Here is a 10,509-nt window from a genome sequence, read left to right as displayed (position 1 = left end):
GCCACAGAATATTCTCACAACATTCATTTTTAAATTGATAGTTACTTTTAGCAGTCTTAGATCTCAGAGACCCAGGATTAAGTGTTAATATTATTTGATGCTTATTGATAAGTCTGCTCAAGTGGTGAGCATGTTGCAGTTCTTTATGCAGTTGTCCAGTTAAGGCACGTTACCCATAACTGATGTGTCTATTACCTGAATTGCCTTGTAATTATGGTCCATAAGTCTTGTAAATGTGCTAAAGCTCACTAAAAGCATACCAAATCTAGAAGAGAGTCAAAGATGTTTTATGTTCTCAGCTCAATAATTTAAAATAATCAATGCAGGCTTCTCAGCACTTAATTTCCCTTGTGTTTTGATAGCTAATCATTCTTTATCCATTAAGATTTGTTCTATAATTCAAAACGTAAATTCTATTTGCAGTAGATACATTTAAAATCAGGCTATGTCCAGTAGGTTAAATATTGCTGAATGCAGTTGACCTTTTTTCTGTTTGACTATATGTACTAATTCTATTCACAATCAAATTAATATGATCAGTAAAGTAATGTAACTACTTGTAAATGACCCTTTGCCAAAAGTTATTCTTTTTCCAGCACTCAGTATGTAAATTTGTCTAAATCTTCCAGGGTGGGTGTATTTGAATAGGTAAGAGCATTGCTGGCGGCTCGAGAAGCCAGGGGAAATCCTTCAAAAACACCAAAAAGGGTGACAATAAAGAACTCTGAATAGTCATACTACAGTGAAAATGGAAACTTTATAGATTTAATTTTTGGAATTATTGTGCAAATGTTTTTCCCTCATAGGATGTTATATTGCAGCGCTTTATCAGTGACCTTTGGAGACTAGCACTTCCAACGTCTCCATCTTTTAACTCTAGGCTTCATTGTCCTTTGTTCAAAATCTTCAGCTCCTTGAAAGGGGTCAGGTCCTTTTTTTTTATGAAGGCTTTCCATCCTTCCTGATGTTCAGTGCTATTCTTCATGACCTGCTTTTACTTTTTAAAAATTAAAACAGATGTTTGGCTTGTATTACACTGAAAAGTAGCTTTTAAGAATTCTTCATGTTTTAAAATTATTTCATTACATGTGGGCATTGTTGACAAGATCAGTATGTTTTGCTTATGATGGCAGAATATTAAAAGAAAATAGTTTGAAGTGGATAATCAGACTTTCAAACTTGGAAGTCTTTACCAATGGATCTGGCACTATCAGAATAAATTATTAGCAATAGAAAATTAAGCTTTGGCAACTGAAAGAAAGAAAGCCAGTATTGGAAAACTGAAAATCGGGGATGTGTAAAAAGCAGTTTGATGGATACTGAAACAGCCCATGTCCAAATGCAGCAGACACGGACAACATCCAGTTTGTGGTTGATAAGCGATAAGCAATATTTGTGCTACATGTATACTGGGTAATGACCATCCCCTTGGTGTTCAATTGAATCATCAATGTTGAATCCCCCATTATCAGCATTTTAGAGGGCCTACTAAGACCATAAATGGAATTGGGCTAGCTAGACTAATACTGTGTCTGCAAGAGCAGGTCAGAGATCAGGAATTCTATGGCAATTAACTAACATCCTGTCTATCTGATTGATGCTCATCATTTATAAGGCACCAATGAAGGTATAATGGAATATTCTTCACTTACCTGGAGGGATACAGTTCCAATTACAATCAGTAAGCTTGACCATATTCAGGACAAAGCAGCTGGTCTGATTGCGATCCACTCCACCACCTTCAACATTCACTTCCTCTGCCACAAGTAACACACAGTGATGTCAGTATGTACTATCTGCAAGCTAATGCATCAATTCACCTAGGCACCTATAACAGTACTTTGCAAACCTGTGACCTTTGAAACCTAGAAAGACAAGGACAGCAGATTATTAGGAACTGAAGGTTCCATGCCATACAGCATCTTGAATTGGAATTCTGTTGTCATTACTTCAGTGTTACTGGGTCAAACTCCTGGAACTCCTCCTATTAGTAGGTGGAACCTACTGCAGTCGTTAGGACTGCAGTAGTTCAAGAATGTAGCTCACCGCCACCTTTTTGAGGGCAGTTAGGGATGGGTAGTAAATGACGTAACCAATATCCCATAAAGGAATAAAAATAAATCACCTTGTTTGCAATGATCTGGAACTTTGCTTGGATTTTTTTTGCCAGATTAATGCCTTATTTGTTGCTAGCCAGAAAAAAATATGTGCAGTCATTAGCAATCTATGCACATTTTAAATAAGCATATATCTGAGTGCCTTTATAAACGATGAATATTTCACCAGCAGCTGCCAGGAAACACTCAGTAGAAGGTTTTCGGCTTAAACCTTGCTTTTCGTAGTCCTATTAAAATACATTTTTGTTGGCAGTGAATATGAAGTTAAATCCCTAACAAACAAATTGCTTGTCAGGTTAGGCATGCAATAAGTGTCACCTTTTATCGTAATTTTGTTCTAGGTAAATAATTTGCAATGTAAAAAGAACTGATTGATGAGTATAAATGCTATAGGCATTTTGAGGAGTTGTACTGGGGCTTGGGAGGAGTTGGGAAAAATGTATTAAGTGGAATGAATTAGGAATTGATAGTTATTTTAATCAATCTGCAGTTAGAAAAGCTTGTGATGCTCAATTATTTAGCCAAAGCAATGATATACAAGTCAAAGGAAAGACTCTTGTGACTCAGTGGTACCGTCCCTACCTCTGAGTCAGGAGGTCCAGGTTCAAGTCCCATTTGCTTTGGAGGTGTGTCATAACCTGTACTAACAAGGTGATTGAAATAATAACATTTCAGAGGATATCATCGTATATAACCTTGTGACTTAGTCAGGTAACACCTCGACTGGCTGGTCAGGCTATAGATGAAACATGATGGTTCCAGCACCAAATGTAGCTAAGTCAAACGCATAAGGCAAATTTTTGATTGACAAGAGAGTCCAGGATTTTGAGATGTCAGCAAGAATGTGGAGTTATGGGCACTATTAGATTAGCTGTGATCTTGTTTGAATGATGGAGTTGACTAGAGGGGTAGAATGGCTTACTTCTGCTCCTACTTCTCATAATTTTATGCCTTTTCCAGGAGGTCTTAACTATAAAAAAAGACTTGAGAAACATAATGTAGTTTTTACAACTTGGAAGGAAGAGATGAAGGACAGAATTTTGCCTTTCCTCATATGATATGAACAGTGATCAGGAAGGTAGGGTAGCACAAAGAGAATAGAAAAATCAAAATCTCAAAGTTGATTAACATTTTTCTGATCTCCCCCTTGAGCCTTAAATAGTTTCTTCAGAATTTTGCCTTTGAGTGCAACTAACTTATTTCCATGTAAGTTCTTCTCTGTAAATCCCCAAATCATCTTATTTATGTGCTATTTCCAATTCTGATTTTTTTCCCGAGAAACTAGAAGGTGTAAATGCTGGAAAATTTCAGCAGGTCTGGCCGCATCTGTAAGCAGAGAAAAGAGCTGACGTTTCGAGTCTAACTGACCCTTTGTCAAAGCAGCTTTGACAAAGGGTCAGTTAGACTCGAAACGTCAGCTCTTTTCTCTGCTTACAGATGCTGCCAGACCTGCTGAGATTTTCCAGCATTTTCTCTTTTGGTTTCAGATTCCAGCATCCGCAGTAATTTGCTTCTATAAAGAAGGCATAGATTCCTGTTATGCAAGTCAGAGTGGGTAGCTGGTGGGTGTAGTTTGCCATCCTTCAACTGCTTTATTACTATCCAAAGGGGTTTTACAAATATATTAAGGACAAAAGGGTAACTAGGGAGAGAATAGGGCCCCTCAAAGATCAGCAAGGAGGCCTTTGTGTGGAGCCACAGAAATTGGGGAGATACTAAATGAATATTTTGCATCAGTATTTACTGTGGAAAAGGATATGGAAGATGTAGACTGTAGGGAAATAGATGGTGACATCTTGCAAAATGTCCAGATTACAGAGGAGGAAGTGCTGGATGTCTTGAAATGGTTAACGGTGGATAAATCCCCAGGACCTGATCAGGTGTACCCGAGAACTCTGTGCAAAGCTAGAGAAGTGATTGCTGGGCCTCTTGCTGAGATATTTGTACCATCGATAGTCACAGGAGACTGGAAGTTGGCAAACGTGGTGCCACTATTTAAGAAGGGCGGTAAAGACAAGCCAGGGAACTATAGACCGGTGAGCCTGATGTCGGTGGTGGGCAAGTTGTAGGAGGGAATCCTGAGGGACAGGATGTACATGTATTTGGAAAGGCAAGGACTGATTAGGGATAGTCAACATGGCTTTGTGCGTGGGAAATCATGTTTCACAAACTTGATTGAGTTTTTTGAAGAGGTAACAAAGAAGATTGATAAGGGCAGAGCAGTAGATGGGATCTATTTGGACTTCAGTAAGGCGTTCGACAAGGTTCCCCATGGGAGACTGATTAGCAAGGTTATATCTCACGGAATACAGGGAGAACTAGCCATTTGGATACAGAACTGGCTCAAAGGTAGAAGACAGAGGGTGGTGGTGGAGGGTTGTTTTTCAGACTGGAGGCCTGTGACCAGTGGAGTGCCACAAGGATCGGTGCTGGGCCCTCTACTTTTTTCTCATTTACATAAATGATTTGGATGCGAGCATAAGAGGTACAGTTAGTAAGTTTGCATATGACACCAAAATTGGAGATGTAGTGGACAGCGAAGAGGGTTACCTCAGATTACAACATGATCTGGATCAGATGGGCCCATGGGCTGAGAAGTGACAGATGGAATTTAATTCACATAAATGTGAGGTGCTGCATTTTGGGAAAGCAAATCTTAGCAGGATTTATACACTTAATGGTAAAGTACTAGAGAGTGTTGCTGAACAAAGAGACCTTGGAGTGCAGGTTCATAGCTCCTTGAAAGTGGAGCCGCAGGTAGATAGGATAGTGAAGAAGGCTTTTGGTATGCTTTCCTTTATTGGTCAGAATATTGAGTACAGGAGTTGGGAGGTCATGTTGTGGCTGTACGGGACATTGGTTAGGCCACTGTTGGAATATTGCATGCAATTCTGGTCTCCTTCCTATTGGAAGAATGTTGTGAAACTTGAAAGGGTTCAGAAAAGATTGACAAGGATGTTGCCAGGGTTGGAGGATCTGAACTACAGGGAGAAGCTGAACAGGCTGGGGCTGTTTTCCCTGGAGTGTCGGAGGCTGAGGGGTGACCTTATAGAGGTTTACAAAATTATGAGGGCCATGGATAGAATAAATAGACAAAGTCTTTTCCTTAGGGTGGGAGAGTCCAGAACTGAGGACATAGGTTTAGGGTGAGAGGGGAAAGATAGAAAAGAGACCTAAGGGGCAACGTTTTCACACAGAGGGTGGTACGTGTATGGAATGAGCTGCCAGAGGATGTGGTGGAGACTGGTACAATTGCAACATTTAAGAGGCATTTGGATGGGTATATGAATAGGAAGGGTTTGGAGGGATATGGGGCGGGTGCTGGCAGATGGGACTAGATTGGGTTGGGATATCTGGTCGGCATGGACGGTTTGGACCGAAGGATCTGTTTCCATGCTGTACATCTCTATGACTCTTTGACTTCCCAGTAATGTTTCATTGCCGCCACCTTCATCGAATCTTTGTTCACACAAGTCAGCATTAGCTGACCAGTCTCACCATGTTCTCATATCTGCTGTTGGACCATTCAACACACCAATTCAGCCTTTTAACAATTTACTTTGGAGCTCAGTGATATGCATGACTTGCATGCTTTTGCAGATCTCTTGGCACACATCTCATGCATTTGCACAGGGTGCATCTTGTTGCTCCCTGCTTGCTTTCTTAGCACACAGTTTTTAATGCTTTGTTACAGATTGCCAGCCTCTGCGGCTTGCATTGCTTTTTAGCAAAGAAGGAGAGGTAGGTAGTGTGTCACAGTGATGAGCACTGATCAGTGAAGGGAATGAACACATTGAAGTATGGCAATATGCTGTGTGAAAGTCACACTTGTAGTACATGCAAGCAGCTTACATGGCAAACATACTGCATGGGCCAATAGCAATGGCTACATGTGTGCAAATGGGGAAAAAGGGGGTTAATTGTCAATCAGGGTTACCACCATAGTCAGTCAAGGGCTTTTACCAATTTCAGTCCAGAGGTTGGCCACTGTCAGTCAATCACTTGGTCCTACCAGAGTCGAGATATCTGTGTCCTACAGTCTGGTTTGTATTGTACTGTGATACCAAAGGCATGAAAGCTGTAGCGTCCTGGCATTGCAAATGCTTCCACCTCTCTGCCTATGTGATATCATGAGAAAAATACCCAAGAGCCTGGTTGCATAAATAATTCGGTGAAGAGTGGAACATTGCATGAGAAAAGTTACTCTGAGCTTTGGCAGACTGAGTGTTAGGCAGCCAATTTGGGAAATTAACTGGTTACTCATCTAACAGTGTTAGCTCAGAGATAGTAAATGCACTGGTAGTAATCTTCCAAGGATCTGTAGATTTTGGATAAGTTCTAGAGGATTCAAAAACTGTCAAGGTAACATCCTTAATCAAAAAGAGAAGGAAATTAAAAATAATGTAACTATAGGCCAGCTAGGTGGACGTGTTATTTGAGGGAATGTTAGAATCTATTATAAACAATGTAATAGAACATTCAGAAACACACAATATGATCAAGCAGAGTCAGCATAGTTTTGTAAAAGGAGAAATCATGCCTGACAAATTTACTAGAATTCTTTTGAAGAAGTCCCAGGCACAATTGATATACAGGAAGCAGTGGATGTAATATATTTGGATTTTCAGAAGACGTTTGGTAAGATACCACACATTAGGCGACTTCATATTTTAAGAGTTTATGGTGTTGGGGCTAGTGTATTCGCAAGGATGAGGGTTGTCCAATGAATAGAAGGCAGAGTATTGGGATAAGTGGAGTAATTTTGAAAATGACAGCCTGTGACTAGTGGAATGCCACAGGGATCAGTCCTTGGGCTACTGTTATTTACAGATATTAAAATGTTAATGGCTTGTAACAGGGAAGTGAGTGTACTTCAGCCAAGTTTGCAAATTACATTGAAGTAGGTAGGGAGGCAAATGATGAGGATGACACAAGGTATCTATGGAGGGATGAAGTGAGATAAAGTGAATAGGTAAAATCAGGAAATGAAATATAATGTGGGGAAAGTGTGAGATTATGCATTATGGCAGGAAGAAGAGAGAAGTTGAATATTATTTAAATGGAGAAAGACTGCAGAAAGATATTGCACATAGGAATTTGGGAACCCTCATGCATGAATCCTAAAAGACTAGCATCCAGGTTCATCAGGGAATAAGGAAAGCAAATGGAATGTTGACCATTATTTCAAATGGAATGGCGTATAAATGGGATACATTCCAGGTGTGGAATACTTATCACAGGGAGAGGTTGCGTAGGTTGGCCTTGCTCTCGCTGGAGTTTACAAGAATGAGAGATGACATTATTGAAACTTATAAGATTTTTAGAGATGACAGGCAGTTGCTGGGTGCTGTGGGAGAGTCTAGGATCAAAAAAACATAATTTCAGAGTAAGGGGTCACCCAGTTAGGACAGAGATGAGGAGGAATGTCATCTCGCCGTATTTGTGGAATTTTTACTGGTGAGAACTGTCGAGGTTGGGTCATTTAGTATATTCAAGGCTGAGATAAACAGATTTTTAGTATGAGAGGGAATCTTGGGTTTCGGGGAACTATCAACATCCTGGAGATTACCATTGACCCGAAATTCAACTGAACTTGCCATATAAATACAGTGGCTAAAAGAGCAGGTCAGAAGCTCAGAATAAGTTCATTTCACATGTGGACCTTCCTCTTTGTAAAAGGTTTGCCCCTGATGTTTTTCTTAAATTTCTCTCCTCTCACCTTAAAAAATGTGCCCCCTAGTCTTGAAAACCTGCCATCCTAGGGAAAAGACAACTACCATTAACTCTATCTATACCCCTCATTATTTTATAAACTTCTATAAGGTTACCTCTCAACCTCCTACACTTCAGTTAAACAGATCCCAGCCTAACCAGCATTTCTTTATAACTCGAACCTCCCATACCCAGCAACATCCTGGTATGTCTGTTCTGAACCCTCCCCAGCGTAATAATGTCTTTCCTATAACTGGGCGACAAGAACTGGGGCCTTTGCCCCTCTAATTTACTGCTTCCATTTGTGCAATTTAGTATGCCATCAAACGTGATGTCACCAGCAAATCTGGATATGCAATTCTCCTTTCCTTCATCCAAATCTGATGCATGTGTGGTGAAAAGTTGAAGCTCCAGTACAGCACTATTTGTTACATGCTGCCAATCAGCACATATTCACTTTATTATCCCATCAAACAATTACCAACTCACACATTTGAAATTTACTGAGGTTAGACAAAGCTCATGAAACACAAATCAGCAAAACTGTGAATGCCCAACCACCACCCAACCAAATAATGCCCCATTGTACTCCTCTGGAGATAAACCAATGAAAATAAAATGTGGTTGATGAATAGATAGGAATAGGATGGCTGAGAAAATATACACGTTACAATCTAGGCTTCCTTGATAGTGAGGTCAATGAAATTAAAGTGGCCTAGAGATGGATGATACAAATTTGAACTTTACTTTGCATTTTTAGCTTTTTGATATGATTAGGGAAATGATCAATGCCTAAGCCCAGCTAAGTTTATTTTCTTACAGATATCATTCCCTGGTTTGCGTCAAGAGATTCACATATTGACTTGACTGATTTTATTTAAAATTTTCTTTACTAATTGTCCTTTTAATCTCTGGGTGTGTGCCTTTTTCATTGATTGGCTTCCTCAATGTTTCCCATGATATAGTATTTTAAAGCTAACCATTTTCTAGGTATAGTATGTGCTGTATGAAGGCTTCAAAGATCCAATCCTTAGTGTTTAATTTTACTGCACAGCTTCTCTCTTTGAATTCAGCATCTTTTCAGTTAACTATAAGTACTCCTTCCCTACATACAGATTTGTCGAATATTCAGTTTAACGTTTGTAATTCATTGAATTATATGTACAACTGGTTACACTTTTCAGGCAGGAATCCATCTGATTTCATGTTTGGTTTAGATATCTGTGCCATCACTGTGACTGCCTTTTTCAACCTCTGTGATATTACCCAACTTGAATCCTGCCTACATTTCCTATTTATTTAATCATGTTGTGGGTGTTGCTGGCTATGCCAGTTTTGTAGTCAATCTGCAGTTACCCTTGTGAAGTTGGTTGTAACTGTCTTCTTTAACTGCTGCAGTCCATCTGGTATAGGTACCCTCAGATTGCTATTAGGAAGGGAGTTCCAGATTTTTGACCCAGGGACAGCAAGGAACTGTGTTATAGTTCCAAGTCAGATGGTCGTATGGCCTGGAGGGAAACTTGCAGGTAGAGATGTCTCCATGTATCAGCTGCCCATGTCCTAGGTGGTGAAGGTCTCTTACTGCTGTTGCTGTGTATCAGTGGTTGTGGGACTGAGTGCTTCAACTGATGAATGGGGTATCATTCAAGTAGGCAGCCTTGTCCTGGATGGTGTCAAGGTTCTTGAGTGTCATTGGAGGTGCACTCATCCAGGCAAGTGAAGAATATTCCATCACATTCTCTATTTGTACTTAGTAGATGATCAACAGACTTTGGAGAGACAGGAGGTGAGTTCTTATCATAGAATTCCAAGCCTTTAATTTGCTTTTGTAGCCACAGTATTTTAATAGGTAGTTCCAGATCATTTTCTGATCAATGGAAACCCCCTAGGATGTTTATAGTGGGGACTTCAGAAATGGTAATGCCATCAAATGCTAAGGGGTGATGGTTAGATTTTCTCTTGTTGGAAATTGTCATTGCCTGACATTTGTTTGTCGTGAACGTTACAGGCTACTCATCAGGCGGAAACCTGGATGTTGTTCAGAATTTGCTGGATATGAGCATGGACTGCTTCAGTATTTGAGGAGTTGTGCATGGTATTTGATCTTGTATTAGAGAAAAGTTTGTTGTGGTTCTGTTTGCCGAGCTGGGAATTTATCTGGCAAATGTTTCGTCCCCTGTCTAGGTGACATCCTCAGTGCTTGGGAGCCTCCTGTGAAGCGCTTCTGTGCTGTTTCCTCCGGCATTTATAGTGGCCTGTCTCTGCCGCTTCCGGTTGTCAGTTCGAGCTGTCCGCTGTAGTGGCCGGTATATTGGGTCCAGGTCGATGTGTTTGTTGATTGAATCTGTGGATGAGTGCCATGCCTCTAGGAATTCCTTGGCTGTTCTCTGTTTGGCTTGCCCTAAAATGGTAGTGTTGTCCCAGTCGAATTCATGTTGCTTTTCGTCTGTGTGTGTGGCTATTAAGCATAGCTGGTCGTGTCATTTCTTGGCTAGTTGGTGTTCATGTATACGGATCGTTAACTGTCTTCCTGTTTGTCCTATGTAGTGTTTTGTACAGTCCTTGCATGGGATTTTGTACACTACATTAGCTTTGCTCATGTTGGGTATCGGTTCCTTTGTTCTGGTGAGTTGTTGTCTGAGCGTGGCTGTTGGTTTGTGTGCTGTTATGAGTCCTAGTG

The 10,509-nt window shown here is 40.4% G+C and overlaps 1 protein-coding gene across 1 annotated transcript in view; it reads left to right on the top strand.

Moving 5' to 3' along the window:
• znf407 (zinc finger protein 407) overlaps nt 1–10,509 on the top strand; it is a 494,954-nt gene that overhangs the window by 33,777 nt on the left and 450,668 nt on the right. The window lies entirely within an intron of this gene.

This window comes from Chiloscyllium punctatum, chromosome 5 (genome assembly GCF_047496795.1).
Source record: "Chiloscyllium punctatum isolate Juve2018m chromosome 5, sChiPun1.3, whole genome shotgun sequence".
NCBI classification, from domain to species: Eukaryota; Metazoa; Chordata; class Chondrichthyes; order Orectolobiformes; family Hemiscylliidae; genus Chiloscyllium; species Chiloscyllium punctatum.
This window is presented reverse-complemented; position numbering and strand designations above follow the sequence as displayed.